This window comes from Protopterus annectens, chromosome 5.part0, assembly GCF_019279795.1.
Source record: "Protopterus annectens isolate FY-2018-M chromosome 5.part0, PAN1.0, whole genome shotgun sequence".
Lineage (NCBI taxonomy): Eukaryota > Metazoa > Chordata > Ceratodontiformes > Protopteridae > Protopterus > Protopterus annectens.
The window spans coordinates 70,948,902-70,967,001 of record NC_056735.1 but is presented as its reverse complement, the minus strand read 5'-3'; the positions used below and the strand labels follow the sequence as shown (position 1 = coordinate 70,967,001).

General features: G+C 38.0%; 1 protein-coding gene across 1 annotated transcript in view; it reads right to left on the bottom strand.

Moving 5' to 3' along the window:
• Positions 1 to 18,100, bottom strand: part of EPHA3 (EPH receptor A3) — a gene marked incomplete in the record, with an annotated part of 1,122,317 nt that overhangs the window by 872,344 nt on the left and 231,873 nt on the right.

Here is an 18,100-nt window from a genome sequence, read left to right as displayed (position 1 = left end):
TAGGTCAGTCTTGTACGGTTACAAAAAAAAAAAAATCAGTGCATTAAAATACACAGCTTAATATTCTTACACACTCAATTTTGCATGCATGACATATTTTAAACTGCAATTTAATCTTTTAAGTGACCTTGGTGTCATCATATAGTAAAGCTATTTCTGGACATGCTGTACACAAAGTATGAGGAAATTTAATTTGAAAGATATTTTTTTAATCAGGAACTTTGTAACCACTGCCTTGAAAATTTGTAACATGCTGCACATACTGTGTCCTGCACTTTAAATTCAGGCAAATTAAAGCCAGCTGTGAGAACATTCCTTTTAAAAGATTCTCAGGGGAAAAAAAAAAAAAAAAGGTACCCATTAAGTACAGAGATTTTAATTCCTTTCCTAACCTGGTAATGCTCATCACAATCGTTTTCATGGGGTAATTTGGGAGCCTGTCCAAATGTGATTTTTTTTTCCATACCACTTTCCTCACGGATTTCAGATACCTGGGGGGGCCCCAAGTACCCGTAACACCCATTACATCCCACTGTGGTGACAGTTTTACATTGGAATCCGAGATCCTTATAACATTATACCATTTAAATAACAGTTTTGGATATGCCATATCCAGTAGAATAATCCATATACATACAAGGCTCTCTAGGGCCCAAGTGATGGATTACGGGGGAGATCATCCAAGGCACATCCTAAATCCAGCTTTGTTAGTCATGTATGCCTATATCTAGTAGACCTCCAAAAAAGGTCTAGTCTCCCCTAGAGATTGCCCCCCTAAATTCTATGACCTCTCTTCCTCCCAAGCAAGTGAGTTACTACAATCACTCACTCCCATCTCTCTCCAAAAACCTTACAGTGCCACAGCAAGCAACTGACCTACTGAATGGCCTGGCAGATGGCTTTCATGACACTAAACTGCATTGTCAGGAGTCAGGATAAGTGACCAGATCAGAGTGTTGTAGCATAGCTCTGGAACAGACATTTTCTCACTTATTGACCTTCGGCCAGATTTGTAAATTAGGTTGGAGTAGTTGGAGCATAAGAACAGATCAGGGCAAAAGATCAAAGGAAATTAATTTCATTTACAAACAGTAAAGTGAATGTAATCAACATGCCCAGATCCACAATATTACAATGCCAATATTATCTGAAGTAATAAAATCGCAACTCACAATAATAATAATAATTCACATTCCGAGGTAAGCCCAGTGATCAGTCACTTTTTAGGGATGATCCTGGAGCAACACCCGGTTAAGCAACTTGTTCAAAATTACACAAATGATGGCAGAGAATCAAATCCTGTAGTGCAGGAACTACAGCTCATGGTCTTAATCTTGGTGCTAATTTCTGGACAATACCTTGTACATCTGGCTAACTAAATCTTTACACTCCATAGTGGCTAATGTTCCAAAATCACCTAGAGCAAATGCTGATGCAACAATCTAACCACACAGAAAAATGGGAAACATGGGACCGATGACATGTCCGCAGTTTTGCTTGCCCTAGCCCAGTTCTGTAAGGTTTCTTCCATGATGGAATCAACAAAAAAACGTCAGGACAAACTCCCAGACAACGGTCACAGAATGTACAGTCTGAACATTCTGACAGACAGCCACTTGCAAAGCAATCCAGAGGGCCACAGTGCAGCTAGATTGGCATCACAGATACGGATAATCTCCAGCTTTGATGAGTCACAGAAGCATTAACTTTAGTAGATGAAGACTGTCTAGGTGTCCCATTCCCTGCCTAAAAATCTGTAGATCCCACTTCAACTTATCCCACCCTCATATGAATGATTGGCTCTGTGTCATGAGCTCTTGAATTCCATCCTTGATTTTCACTCAATAGATGATTGTAAATCTTTTTAATCCATCTGTTACCTTTTCTGTGAAATTTTCCAGTGCATCCTCCTAGAACCGTCATGTGCAGCATCTTGAAATGATCTTGAATGTAATATTCTTTGGTTCTGTGCAGTTTTATTTCGAAATATGTTGATCTGCTGGATACTACACAGTTACCCACTACTTACTGTGAAGATAGGTAAAGGCTGCCAGCCTAGCCGGATAGAATTTTGTAGATAATTCTGTCATTTGTAAATATTAATATAAGCCACAGGCTTATTCTCTTAAATGGGAAAAATGGTGTTAAATATGGACCTGCAAAAATGTAACAGTGCACTCGGCTGTAACAAAGCTGATAAGTCAATTTTTTTATATCAAAAAACTGAGCTAATATGTCTGGATGAAGGAATTCTGTCTATAGTTTTGAGGCCAGAGTTAATGGCTAAAATTTACATGTATAAATTTCCTTTATTGCTCTGGTTCCTGACCAGCTGCAAGATCAAAGGGGCTATTAACCACTGAGAATCTGTTAGCCTGGGAACTAGAAATAAATTATGTAATCTGAAATGAATAAGTGGGACTGTGTTATCAGTTTAAGAACAGAAAGAATGAGAGGATAAGAGCATTTGTCTTGAGGCCATTCAACATCACTAACACTGTCCTGTGTCTATATGCAAGTAGGATCTTAGAATTTAGAGTTTTCTATTAGTCTAATCTTCCTATTTCCTAGCTATTTCCAAGTGTTTTTCTGTGTTGATGTCAGAACTATTAGACTATTATTTTAAACATTTCTTTGTGATCTTTGAACTCTTGACTAGCACAGTGTAGTAAGTATTGTCTTGTGTTTTTATTATCAAATATTTTTAAACCATTCAACTGTGGCTATTTTTGTGTAGAGATAATTTAAGCCAGGGCTGCCCAACCTTAGGTAAAAAAATATATATATATATATATATATATATATATATATATATATATATATACATCGAGGGGCCACATGCACAATAAATACAGTACATACATTGAAATTACCTGGAGAGTCCAACCATTAGTTAGGTTTAGCAAGTACTTTGACAATTTCATAAGAAGACATGGTGTGTACAAAACTTTTTATTGAAACAGACAAGATGCAGTAATTTTTAAAGAACACATCTTTCCATTAAGGGCAAGTTTTCTAAATGTAGTAAATAAAATATTAAACCTGCTAGCATTTAACCCTCATAATTCAGCTAACCGTGTCAGTGTCTGCTTCTGCATGCTGACTCTTCTTGGCAGCCTCTGGCAGTGCAGCCTTAAGTCAATTCTTCACAGGTCTGAACCACTGGAAATTGGTAGATAAAAATGCACAAAGAGTCATTTTTAGAAACAATGTCTGTTCTGGAGTGCTTATACACCTCTGTTTAAAAAGTTATGACCAAATCCTGTTTCCATTTCTGGCCAGCATACCTCTCGACATCTTCATTTTAATGAGAGCTCTGTGGTAGTTTAGCTTCATTTACTAAAGTAGCTATGTCAAGGTCGATACTTGTAGTTGCCAAATCGCAGTAAATTTGCAAGACAATTATCTGTCAATGAGCATCTGTACTTTGATTTAATGAATTTCATAGTTGAGAAAGTGCTGTCACAAAGATATGTCCTCCCGACCATTGAGCACATCTTGAGCAAGTCCAAACGTTCTCAATTACAGGTATCTTTCTATTGGTAGTAATTTAAAAAAATATTTTCCCTTTTTCACTTCTGTTGGTATAAAAATGGTCTGACTGCAAATCGCACAATTCCAGCTGAAGGTCAGATCTTACATTTTCAATGGTGACAGTCAAGGGCAGACTGAAAATTGAAATACCTTCTTCAAGTTCCATAAAAATCACCAAATCGATTCTCAAAATCCTCAGTAATCATATCAATATATTGTACACGAGCTGAAAATGATATTTCCTCAAAATTCTTCATTTCTTCAAAATGTTGTTTGCAATTCGGAAAAAAGTAAAAATATTAGCCAATGTTGATTTAAAAAGCTTCAATGTTTAAAGCCATTCAAATGGCCATACAAGTTGGCAATATTCTGTCTGCCCTGCAGTTTTAAGTTCAGCTCATTCAAATGGTTTGTCATATCTATTACAAATGCAAGATCTGATAAAAATATGGGATCTTGCATTTGATTTTCAAGTTCTGTTGTGTCAGACTTAGTTTTTAAGAAATATGGGCATTTCTGAATGGCCAAAAAGCTTTCCAGACATTTTCCAGCACTCAATATCAGAATGAAGGAGCAAATCCCCATATGCAGCATCTGTTTCACTCAAGAAATCTCAAAACTTACAATGACTCGGGATCTATTCCCTCCTCATATAATTAGTTTTTTTTTTTTTTTTTTTTTGCAGCTACTTTCATGGCATTGGCTTGACGTAGAAATTTTCCTGTGTGTTTCTTGGTGAATTACGTAATGAATAGTTAGGCAAGTAATATTATTTTGTTTCAATAGTCCACAAAAACTGCTTTCAGTCCCAGTCATAACTTTGGCCCCATCTGTTACAATGCAGGAACATTTATCAAATCCTCCATAGTTCATAGCAAGACTTTTGAACTGCTTCAAAAATGTCAGTACCTTTAATAGTCCCATGTAAAGATAAAAGACCGAGGAGTTCTTCATTAATAGTGAAGTCCTCTTGAATAGTTCGAACAAAAATTAACAGTTGACTTGCATCTGTTTGATCAGTGCTTTCATCCAGACACAATGAAAAGTACTCACATTTTGCTATTAAATCACATTACTTTTTTGCAACATATTGATCCATGTGTTGTACGAGTCTTGCAATGGTTTGTTGAGATAATGCCACTGTTGCAAACTTTTCAGCTAATTTTGGCTCATTAAATTGTTTTGCCATTTCAATTGCACATTTCTTCACTATCACACCATTACGAAAATGCTTTTTTGCTTTTGCTAAGTCCAATGATACTTTGTACGAAGTAGCAAGGCTAGAACTTTGTTCAGTGCTATCTTTTGCAAAAAAAATGGTTTGCTGCATCAATTTCATCTTATATTCTGCAATAACGGTGCATCTTGATTCTCCACTATGCATATGAAATGTTTTACTGTGTAATGTACTTTAGTGTTGTTTCACATTATACTCTTCAGGCACTGACAAAACTTGCATGCAAACAAGTCAGTTTTATTCCTGTTTGCAATCAAATAGTCTGATTCTCCTTGGCTTTGATACACTCGCTTTTCATCTTCAATTTTTCTTTTCTTGTTAGGCATTTTTCTTTGAGGATAAGTAGCAGTAAACACAACCTCAGTATGGTGACCAAGCCAGCAACACTAACTGCACAGAAATGCGACCACACGATTCACCCTGGAGGCCTGGAACAAAACAGTGAACAAAACCTCTTAGCACAAACTTTTCATGCACTGGATATCTTTCTTCAGTCTAATCTAACTCTAATACAGTGAGTATGGAAAATAATGCTGTCTTAAATTCAACAGTAACAATACGTCAAACTCAAGTACAAAGGGCTCAACTTTAAGAAGCATAACTGGATCTTCCTGCCTTAATGCACAACCCCTTATAGCAGAGCTAGGTCAGATAGGTTGTTAGGATAGTAACACTCAATAAATACTCCAAACTTTAAACTTTCCTAAAGAGGAAAGTAACAGAACATCAGTAAATGCCAAACATCATGGAGCTGTCCTCCTCAACTTTAAATAAACAAACTAAATTAAAAGGTAGGAAGTTTATCTGTCTTCCTTAATGTAACACGAGAGAAATTATCTACCACCATACTTCTGTTTGCAGCCATTATTATACAATATATATATATATATATATATATATATATATATATATATATACACACACACATATATACATAACACCTACATTGAACAGTCATTGACTGGCCTTGAAGCTTTTTAATTATCAAGCATCTCAGCAATCCTTCCTGAACCAGTGCATTCTACCACAGCGAAATGTATACATATCAGGAAAACACTCAAACAAGTTGGTGTACAAAATTACTGCTTCAGTGTCAACTTTATTCTCCAACAGCCCTCCTAGTCACAAATTGTCCCCATTTGCCCACTTGTAAAAAATCTGTGCCTGTGTTGGAGAATGCCTTCTCCTTTCTTCATGTGCCCAGCAAGCTCAAACACAGCCCCTTTTATCACCATTCTATCAGCTCATCACTGAATAGCATCATATCTTTGGCTGCTCCAGCCAAGGCTTTCCTTCTTGCTGTCCTACTGTGCCACATTTAGTTCCTTCTCTTCAATCCCAGTGCCTCACTGTCCAGTTAAGTCTTTTTCTTTCAGATTTTCTTAGTCATAGCAGACATCCTTGGATTTTTTTTTTAAGTTTGTATGCGATTCTGTGCTACCCCCAATTCCCAGTGCCATCACTTGGGGATCTAGCCTCACTGGAGGAAAGGTGGTGAACTATACTTAATGTTGGTCTTTCGGCTTTTTCCTGGTAAGGGGTCGCCACAGCAGAACTCAGGTCGCTAATGATTGGCAGTAGATTTTTATGAAATGCCGAGGTGCCAGCTCGATACCCAACCTTCAACGAAGGTGCACCCATTAACGCACTCATGTCTTTCGAACACTACCCAACCGTGGGGAGGACATGCAGACACCACACAGAAGGCACTCCCAAGCCAAGCAGAGAATCGAACGGGAGAACCTCTTGCTGTGAGGTAACAACGCTACCGTCATACCACCACGGCATCATAATTAGGACTTGTAGACTTCGTTTCCTTCAGGAAATGTATATTAATTCACAGTATTTTCTATTAATGTCTCAAGTTAATTATAACCAATATTTAAAAGCATCCCTGATTGTCCCCGATATTTTCTGGATTTATCCCAGATTCTGTTTAAATTTGTCCCCGACTGGTTGAGAGGTATGGTATTACACTACAGCAGCAACAGAAATGTGGTTTGGTGTAAACCACATTTAGCATTCAACTACTTAACTGTGACTTGGCACAGAACTTTGTAAATATGTATTTTTTTTTATGTTCAATCACAATTAAAACTAAAAAAAATGGGTTTTGCAAAGTAACTAAGACCACCAGATGACAGTCATTAGCTTGCAGCTCAGACCTATGGGGACAAGGCCAAACCCACTCCTGTACAGACACAAACCTTGAACTTGTACAGAAATGACTGACATGTAAGCATTCCACAAGGCCTGCAAAGACCCAGCACATCAGATGTAGGAGAGCAATGCAGGAAAATGCCTAGAGATCTTTTAATGGAAGGCGTCTTGCATGGGGAAAAATGCAAAAATGACACCAGACATAGCAGGAGTCCTCAATAATTTGGTACATCATTGACCTTATAGTTATTCACACAAAATGCATCTTCCACAAATCTGCTCCTGACACGTCAATAGAGATTTGAAAATCCTCTTCATTACCCCCATTGTCAAAAGAAAGATCTTATGTACTTAAAGAAAATCATAATGAGCACACCGGACGCATACCTCTCAACTGTCCCGAATTTTCAGGAATGGACTCATTTAGCTCTTAATCCCTACTAATATTGCTGCCATTTGGAAGAAAAGTGGTAAATTATACTTAATAATGACAATACTTAAAAGTTATAGACTGCTTTTCCTTCAGGAAATGTATATTAATTCACACTTATTCTACTAACATCTTTAGTTATAGTAATATTTTAAAAGTGTCCCTGAATGTCCCTCATTTTTTTCTGGATTTGTCCCTGATTTTACTTACATTTTTCCCTGACTGGTTGAGAGCTATGCCACCAGAGCAAACATTTGCATAGCATAGTAACAGATGTGCACATGGTTTTCTTTTACACTCAACAGGCACAACATTATTACTCAAATAACACTGTCAAACACATTTTGGAGTGGGATTGGATTTGACACTTAGGACGGCTGCGGTGCTGCAGTAGTTAGTGTTGTCACCTTACAGCAAGAGGCTCTCCGGTTTGATCTTCGGCTGGGTTGTCTTCTGTGCGGAGTCTGCATGTCCTCCATGTGGTTGTGTGGGTTTCCTCCTGGTGCTCCGGTTCCCTCCCACATCCCCAAAGACATGCTGCAAGTGGATTGGACATGCTAAAATTGGCCGTAGGCATGAGTGCGTGCCTTCAGTGGAAGGTTGGGTGCCGGGCTGGCAACTCGACACCGTAAAACTCCACTGCCAATCATGAACAGACAAGGTGATCCACTGTGGCGATTCCTAACCGGGGAAAGCCGAGAGAGAGAGAGAGAGAGAGAGAGAGATTGGATTTGACGCTTATACAAAGTGCTTTACAAATTTACATACAAGTTACTGTGATGCTCATCCAGTGTGTGAACAAGTAAGATTATCTCTAAATCTGAACCGAAAGATTTAAATGCATTCCTTCCCAGTAATCAAAATAATATACACATATCATTCTGAAATTAAATTAATTGCTGTTGATTTGGTATGCGCAAAGAAAATGAAAGTCCTTGTAAAGTACAAAATCACCAAAATTTTAATGCAGTTGTAAGCCGATTCTGTACTACCCTTCAACCTTGCTAGACAAGCAAGAAAGAGAAATGTAAGCCTGTTAACTGCTCATCTGCTGCCCGCTGCACATTGGAGAAAATAACAGGACAGGTTACAATTTTACCCTCATTCCAACATTAATATTGAGTTTTACTGACAATTACTGTACAGAGCTATGCAAGTTTTATCACGATCAGTCCGCCAAACTGACAAAGGTAGCAGGAACAAAGTTAAGGCATTAATCACAGAAATAATTTAAGTACATTTATTAGGTCAGAAAAAAAAAAAAAACAATGAAGATGGTGCCGCGTTGGAACACCCACACTGTGGAGAATGCAGACGGGCACAGTGATGCGAAAGTTGTTGGGACTGTGGTGGTGGTGGTGGTGGGGGGGGGGCAATAGAGATGTGAAAAAAAATTAGCATCCTCTTTTTAATCATTTCTTTCAACCATTCGCATTCACAATGAGATAAAATTAAATCGTTAAAAGTTTGGAACATCACGCAAATATACTGTCACATGGTCAAAAGGTAAGTAGCAAGCCTAGGACAGAATCAGTGCACAATTTGATATGCGGAAGCTGCAAGTACATAGTGGTAGCCATTCATTTGTTTGAATCCAGCGCATTTTTTAAAAGATGAGGGAACATTGAATATTTTGGTTCGAAGGCCACACAGAACTGCACTGCGAGCTGCATGTGGCCTGCGGGCCATGTTTTGGACAGCCTTTATTTACGCTCTAAGAGTACATTGCATGTATATAGTGATACTTACCAAGTCACTCCAAATAAGCTTTGCTGTCCAGTCAAACTTTACTATTTGGATACCATTGCACATTAATAACTGGACACCCTTTAATAAGGGCCTTTGATTACCTGATATTAGTGGGTGGTGGCAAGTGGTACTATTGTATAGTCTGGGTAAAAGGGACACAGCTGGAGTCACAGCTGTACCAGCCTTCCCCAGGAGTGTCTGTATGGTTGTATACAACTCTCATCTCAAAGTGCATGTGTGTCAGCTACTTGGGCAGGGAAATGAAGCACTGATTGGACAAAGGGTGCTGGAGGTTTTAGCTTGCCCACTAGGCTGAGATCTGTGCCCTATAACTGTGCCAGTGAGAAGACTTACTGGGGACCTGGAGAGAAAGGGAGAAACCAGCCCCAGACTGACTGATCTCTGTGTGCTCTTAAGGGAAATTGTACTTTACTGTGTGGGTATTTATTATCCTTTCCCTGTATGAACGCCCCTCACTGGTGTTAGTGGTGAGGATTGAGGCTCCTTGATTGCTGGCCCAGTGCATGGGTGTCACACTTACCCACCATACCAGCAATAAAAGTCAGAAAAGTAGAACCTAGGTCAATTAAAAAAAAAAAAAAAAAGTTAAGTTAAAATGGTTGAGAATTTCTGTGACCTCTTTTGAGGCAACTTTAAGGTGGGAAATAGCTTGCCAACATATGACCAATACCAGCGAGCGTATATAGGGGAGGGCAGGCTTATTAATACAGGACACTTCCCCAATACTACATACTTTAGGACTTGTATTTCTACATACTTTAGGACTTGTATTTCACCCTATTAAAAGTTGGAAGAGAGGACAGCAATGTCATTTAAGTAGGTGACAAGTATGAAAGTTATGACCCAAGCCTCTGACAAGTACATTAGAAGAGACAGAAATCAAGCAGCCCATGACAGCTCTCCCAACCTCAGGGAAACCGTGCAAGACTTCAAAGTAAAGATGCATTTTCTGAAAACCAGAGGCTGCAACACGTTTAGGTCATAAGAGTCTGCCTCACACGGGCGGCACTCAAGACATTGTGATGAAATCCAAAGCACTAGAGTGCGCCGACTTTACACACACACTGGTTGTTCCTCACCCAAGCAAGAGAACAAATTAGTGTAAAATATTCAAATGCACACATTAAGCGGCTTCTCAACATTACTTCCACTACACCAGCAATGGGTTAGCATACCAACAGCTTAACCCCCCTGAAAATAATAGACTTTTCCAAGGTTGTGATTTTTTGAGGCAGAAGAGGGAGACAAGTGGGTCAGACGTTTATGGAGGATTATATATTCTCAAAATGGTGGTGTCCAGAAAATAATTGTCAAGACAGTTTGATTTGAAAGCTCTGTTTTTCCTACTAAGCTGATACTAATGTGCAAGAAAGGAAGTTTCTTATCAGGGCAATATTCAGGGTAACAAGTATATAATCATGAGATGACATATGGTAAAAAATAATTAAATATGAGAAAATGCTGTTAGTTTAAAACTCATTCATCCTCATTAATCTAGAGTAACTTCTCTCGAATTAGCTGACTGATGTTTCTGGGTATCTATGCTGCTCATTTACAACTACACTAAAGCAAAAACATACACACAAGCTGCTTAATGCAATACTCAAATCTTTCATGATGGGCAATGAGTACAAGTAATACTTCAAGCACCGACTACATCATTATGGAAAAGGTCACTGGCTCCATAGCATAGAGGGATAAAGCCCAGACTACGGCTGCACAGCAAACTTCAGTTTGAACAGCAGCCTAGACATCTGTAGGAGTTGCCCATGGAGGGATGCAAGTGAGCAGTAATTGATGGCTCATCCATCCAGGAGGAAGTAAAGTGTTTGGCTCACCACTTGGATGACCCCTAGCAGAAGCAGTGGTATGGACCATAAGCTTAAGAATGTGCTGCCATTGTTGGGAGGCACATAAATGGTTTAGAGAGTAGAAGCATGTTTCTTGAGGTGGAAGAACACAGAGCTCAGAAAACACCAAGAGTTGAGGGTGCCATACAGGCCGGGGGGTGCTCCGGGGTGGCATACAGGCCACCTCACAGGACCAGCAAACTGGCCTAATCCCTACCACCCAAATCTTGCTACTGTCAGAATGGATGGATTGGGTTTGCTTCCAAGGCAAGAATAAAATGAATTTAATGACTGAGATCAGAACCAGCTGGCACAGTCACAGAGGAAGGCTCAGCCTGAACCCCTGTGGATCAAAATGGCCAACTGGGTACAGGTAGAAGAGCCATTGAGCGAGTTCCAACAGGAAAGCAAACAAAAAATGATACACAAAAAGATTTTCTACTTCTATAAATTTCTAAAACAAAAAGTAACATGGAATAAATTACCACCTGAAGTCCAATGAATGCTCCTTTATAAAGAGAGCTTTGGCTGAACAGATTGGTTGTTTATAGTCAATTTATCAACTCTGTTTTAAAATGTATGATCATATTACCTGCTTGCTCAACTGGAGCCTGTAAACTGTGTGTAACTTGTAATAATTTTCTGATTTTTACTGTATGTTCTACCTTGGAGCTTTTCTCCCCGGGCCTCCGCTGAAAGTGGGTATGTATCCAGTCAGACTATCCCGGTCAACAAATGTAAAATAAATAAAACAAATAATTTATATTTAGTAGCATTTACGTCTTGAGACAGAATACAATACTTCTTTATACCTCTTGCAAGAAGTCAAGACAGTACAGCTTTCCAGAGCTCCTAAGGATCATAACAAATTACAAAGCTAATGGCCCTAGGGCCCTTTCAAGCCTAGCCAAGTTTTACCCTTATTTCTATGATAAGCACCTAACGACCCTGTCCAAGAGGGACATAGGTGGAACCCCAGAGGTAAATTTACATTTACCCATCCAAACATCCAGACTGCATTTGAATAGAGCCAATGAGGTGCTGTGCTTCACATGAAGCACAGGTGTTCCAAAGGTGTGGCAACCTCTGGGAGAGACAGCTGTCCTTCCAGCAAGTTCTATTGTCACACACCAGATTAAGGCCTTTACAGCAAGTAATCTGTGTACCATTTGACTTCTGGATTATGCAGCATTTCAAAGGGCATTTCAAAGGTCTGATTGGATCTTTCAGTTCTCTTCAAAAACTCGTCTCTTAAGACGAACTCAGTTTTTATCACCTCTATCAAAGTAAGACATAAAACAAAGCATGCCATTCTGTTATAATGGTGTGAAATCTTTACAGATGGCCTAAACTTACTTTCATAAAACTGATCTGTATACCCCCAAAAGCTGTACCACTGAAATTATTGTGCAACGCTACAGGAATACTCATTTAATAAGATTTAAAACACTTGTGGTAAATCATTTTGTCAAATGTTTCAAACTCTCTAATAAAATGGAGGTCTTCATGAATAATTTATCTATATGAATATTTATGTAGCAGCAACTACAAGTGTGACAGGAGTTCTTAAACAGAGCATATATAAAATGTATGCTGCATGTTTCACTGTAAATCTTTGGGGAGAACTGAAGGGTTTTTATTAAAATACTGTGTTAAAGGCATACAATGTCATTGCCTGTAGAAAGTAGTTAATTTTAATTCAAAGGTGCTATACATGTATTTTGACCAAAAGGAATACACATGTTGCATGTTGACAAAAAAAGTACCATTCAAAGATGCAATGTCTGTTTTGGTAGATGCTATGAAAAGTAAATTCAGCGTTTCAGGCCACCTATTAATGCAATGCAGGCTGCAATGCAAGATGCCTGCAGAAAGTATCCCCTGCATATCTACTTATACTGTCCCATTTAGATAACCTGAGCTGCATTCAAAAAGATGGTCTATAAATGTGAGGAGCTTGTAGATAGTGACCATACACCCTAGTCCTATACAGTTCACAACCCGCCCCCCCCAAAAGGTCAGTAAATGTCAGCATACTCTAACACAGACCAGGAGCAATCCAGGTGTGCAGGGATTATGCTAATGAAATGGCTGTCCATGGGAATTGCAGTGTAAAGGTTAGGGAGTTAACTTCAAAGATACAAGCTTGGATTCTCACCTTCAGAGGGGATGGCTAGGCTTAAAATGGCCTACAGGACAGCTACCCTCTTGCTTACTTATAAAGAGGGTACAAACAGGGATGACATTTATGGGGCTCCTACTGTGAATTAACTACACAGAATTCAGCAAACGGTAACCTGACATCTGTAGAAGGATGATGCCCTATCTCAAGATGTCTACAACAGAATTACAAAAATATCGAGGAACATGTCAAGTTAACAGATAAAGCATTGCCATACTGGAAACTATAGTGGCAGGCATGCCAATTTGTGGTGGCAGAGATAACCACCATGATCAGTTAATGCCCCACACACTAGAATCCCTGACAATCGCAGTCAATAGGAACACCAGGCATACCAAATGTATACTGCTGCATAAAGTGCAAACAGCTGCATCATGGCTGTGGCAAAAACAAACTAATAATTTATTCCTCTACATGACTGAAAAGCAGAACATTTTCTAATTATACTGCCATCTCAACATTTAGTGCAAGCAGTCCACAGTGGTCATTGTGCCATTAAATCTAATTGTGCTATGCCCATTCTACAAATTACTAGGGGTCCAAGATTGCGGTGTATGTCTGATTCAGACATAGTACCCAGGACAGTCAGTAACTTGAGAAATAGCTGTGGTACACTTGCATCCTTCACTTTCACATCAATTGTTGTAGCATATTGTGGTAAAAAGAGGTATTATTATTATTATATATATATATATATATATATATATATATATATATATATATATATATATATATATATTGCAAAGTTGGCCATCTTTGCTTATACCATGTCTGCAGCTCTTTATCACAACAAATTACTTTGGATATGTAGTTGTACAATATTGATGATTCAGTGATGAGCCTTGCACACAGCGAAGATCTGACTTCACAGTGCATCCTGGAAATGGCAGTTATGCCGTTTTACTACATATGGTAACACTGTTTTAAATCTGATGGGAGGTAGTATCTGCAGGACCCTACACACTGTGCACACTATACATGATGCAATTTATTCCTCATGTCTTAACACCTTCCTGACCCCCAGACTCTGGAATAGACTGTCCATACATGTCAAGCAGAGTGTCTCTTTGGCCCTCTTCAAAAGGAATCTTGACAATTGGATGGGAGATAGGAACTTCACCCTGGGGTTCATGTTAGTCACCCTGCTAGACAGGGGTCCAGAGAAGTAAATGTTGTGGGAAGAAATAGCCAGGAATTGTTATGGCTAGACTTGTATAGGCCCTAGGGCCAATAGCATAGTACTGACCTATGAACACACATTCAAAGATATCGGCTGTAATTTGCTTCGAATTATGTTACTGACAGGAAGGTACATAGACTACACAGCAGACAGGATACTCTAGGGGATACCATCTGTAGTTTATAAATACCTCTCGCAGTTAACTAACTTTTGTCACTGATGCTCTAAATATCGGAAGGAAAATTAGTTCAACATTGTTAAATATTTACCAAAAAACACTGGAAAGCACAGAGGAGAGCAGTCAAAAATATTTAGTATTTTAGCGCAGTTACACCTTTATTATTCGCTATTCATCACAAAGGCCTTCATCAGAAGCATTGAAACATTGAAACATGGTGAACTACCAACTTAAACACCTTAAGAAACTAAACAATTAACAAGCAAGTTGACTAATCACGGTCTCTCAAAACAATTAAGCAATACGACAACTTCTCATTAAAATAAATACAAAATTAATTCAACTCCAAGCATGCACTATTTTATAGAAGATTTTCTATGGTAACCATATGCTGACTGTTTACACACGGCAAATATTCTATCCAATAAAAATCACTTAATATTTATATTGTCATTTAGTCCAGGGGGATTATTGGCAGCCAAACGTATATGCCACTCAGCTTCCCTTTTTTCTACTATATTTTTCAAGTTGCCACCCCTTAAATCTACTCTAACAATGTCCAAAATAGTAAAGGTATACACCTTGTAGTTAGCGCAACCTACAGAATGTTTATACAAAGCATTGTTTTCATTTTTAACTTTGATAGCATAAAGATGTTCCTGGATCCTCTTATTCAAACTTATGGTGGCGATATCCACATAAAAAGCAGGACAACCTGAACATAATGCAATATAAACCATACCAGAAGCGTTTACAATTAAACCTGCCTGGAACTGCTAAATGTAATCCAAATGCTCCAAAGCAACATATGGACCCTCATGAATGAATCAACATGTTTACAACTATAGCACCTGTACATCCCTAAAGGTTTTTGTGTTGGGGGAGCAACTTAGTGTTATGTTCTAATAATTGTTTAATACTACCATGATTCCTATACACAAAACCAGAACCCCCTAAAACCTTAGCGAAGTCACCATTTCCCATTCTAAATTTCCAATTGTCACAAATTGCATTCTTTATAGCTACATTGTCCACACTCCTATCCAAACAATATCTAGAACCAACTTCCAGTTTAGATTCTTAAAAACAGTTGTCACATTGCATTTTTTTGGTGAAGCCTTTCAACAATACAGGAGGAAAATCATTCACCCTTTTGGAACGGGTTTCACTAGCTAAGTTTTCCAAAAGCTCAACTGGATTAGCCCTTTTCGTGAAATAAATTAGTAATAAACCTTTTCATTTTCAAAGTCACTATCCAGGACTTCTCCTATGAATGGCCTGATGTACTGACCATGAGAAATATTCTTTTTAGTATACATAGAATGGCCAATTCTTTTGAGAGATGATGATTCTTCAACTTGCTTGTTTTTTTTAATTAGTTTAAGGTATTTAAGTTGGTATTTCAGTATGTTTCAATGTTTCTAATGAAGTCTGTGACAAATAGCAAATAAGAGAGGTGTAACTGTGCTATATATATATATATATATATATATATATATATATATATATATATATATATATATATATACACACACACACACACACATATACACACACACATATATATATTATATATATATATATATATTTTTTTTTAACGCTCTCTTCTGTGCTTTCCAGTGTTTTTTTTGCTTAGTGTTTGTTTTTTTACACTGGTTTTTGGGAGCTACTTTTTTTTTGGTATTGTTAAATATTTACCTAAAGCGTCACAATAAGTCATAGATGCCTCCCTTTTCCAGGGGAACTATCCAATTTGTAACTTATTCCTAGGATGCAGATAGTCACTGCTTGGCAGTTGTATATCATATATGGCTACAAAATGATTTTTTTCTATTTTAATGTGCTTAATGTTATTGCATGCTATAATCCATGCTCATGATGTGCAATGTACACCATGCTAATCAACTTTGCTTTCATGTACCTTTGCTTACAAATGCACATCCAGTTTTCCTTTTTCCTGAAGTGTGCAGACCTGAAACACCTTTAAGCAAAAGTGCATTCCAGCAGTCTCTGCTATTAACCACCATTAGTTCACTGGTCCGTCACATACCTTCTCGTAAACTGAGTGACTATCAGCCATTCACTATGCACCTTGGGTCAGCTCTTGAAAAGCTTCAAACTCAATACTCAAACCCAGGTCCTACGGACATTACCATCAGGGCACCATCCCCTCAGCACTGCTAAGTTACCTACATATAGCTTCATTAAAGATTACAGGAATGTCAGTGCTACTAAAAGCTTTAGTATGTTCAAAGAAAATATGACAGTATTATCACATTCCATCAATCCTAACATTTAATGTTCAGAGCACATTTAATTAAATACCCCAGAACATAAGTAAATAATGCCTTTCTTTTTATATTTTATTCAGTGGGCTGGAACAAAAAATATGCTAATATTGCTGCAATCAATCCAAGTGCTGACAGTTTTAGAATTAACATTTCAGATGCATTTAAACAACCAAACATGTACATTGCACATAATATAAACAAAACAATTCTTTTAAATAACTATAACAGGAATATCACGTCAGGATCAAGGGAAGGGCAAGTATACATTAAAAAAGAAAAAAACTATGAAAAGAAGAAAGTCTAATGTAAAACTTTGAGTCATTATATAAAAGGACTCAAAACACTCTGGTTCTTCTGCACAGATATTTGTTACAGTTGCCTTTGAAAATGTTTTCTTGGAAACATGCTGATCAGTTTTCTAGCAATATTCCGAGCCCAGTTTAATTTACTAGGATATGGAATTAAAATGATGTTGCTGGATGATCTTCAGTCACATCTCTGGGAGCAAATGACATTTTTAATGTACAAATTTCCAAAATAAAATTATTTGAAACGGTGCGTGTCATTTTAAGATGCTGATTTATTGGATGATTCTTTTAATTTTGATATAATTTTTTGTATCTTACTACATGGATAGCATTTGAATTACTAAATCAAAAATGTTTCAAGTTTATGTTTTTGTATAGATTTCAGTTGCTGTTTCTAACGCATTTAATAATATCTTGTTGGAATTTCATCCGTTTTGTAGTGCATGCTTTGTAATACAGCACTAGCAAAAGTTGAGTTATGCAATGAAAGATCAGCTAACAAACCTGTTCAGGAAATCCTTGCCCAGCAATTTCTTAGTTGAACTGCACTGACTGACACAAACAATGAATCTTTACAAATAAGGAAGTTATGTTGACCCCCGCCCCCAATCACCTAAGGATAGACTTTGGTTGACCTTAGACTATTTGCCACAATAAATGTCCGGTTGGACATTGCTTGGGATTCCCAGGCATAAGTGCAGAAATACAACTCTCCCTCTGCTCAGGTAAGGACAGCTGTGCAGCTCTGCAGTAATGTAGTTCACAGTCATGCATAGTGTGCATGACATTGCATTAAATTACAACATTTTCATGCCTCTGAATCAATCAGTCACTTGAGTTTAAACTGCCCAAGTGAGTAGCCTGCCAAGCTACACAAACCTACAGTGTAAGAATTTATAAACATGCATCCCACCACAGGAAGACACATGTACACATACACTGTGCATGTCTATTTACCCAGAGCAGAAATCCCCAAAGGA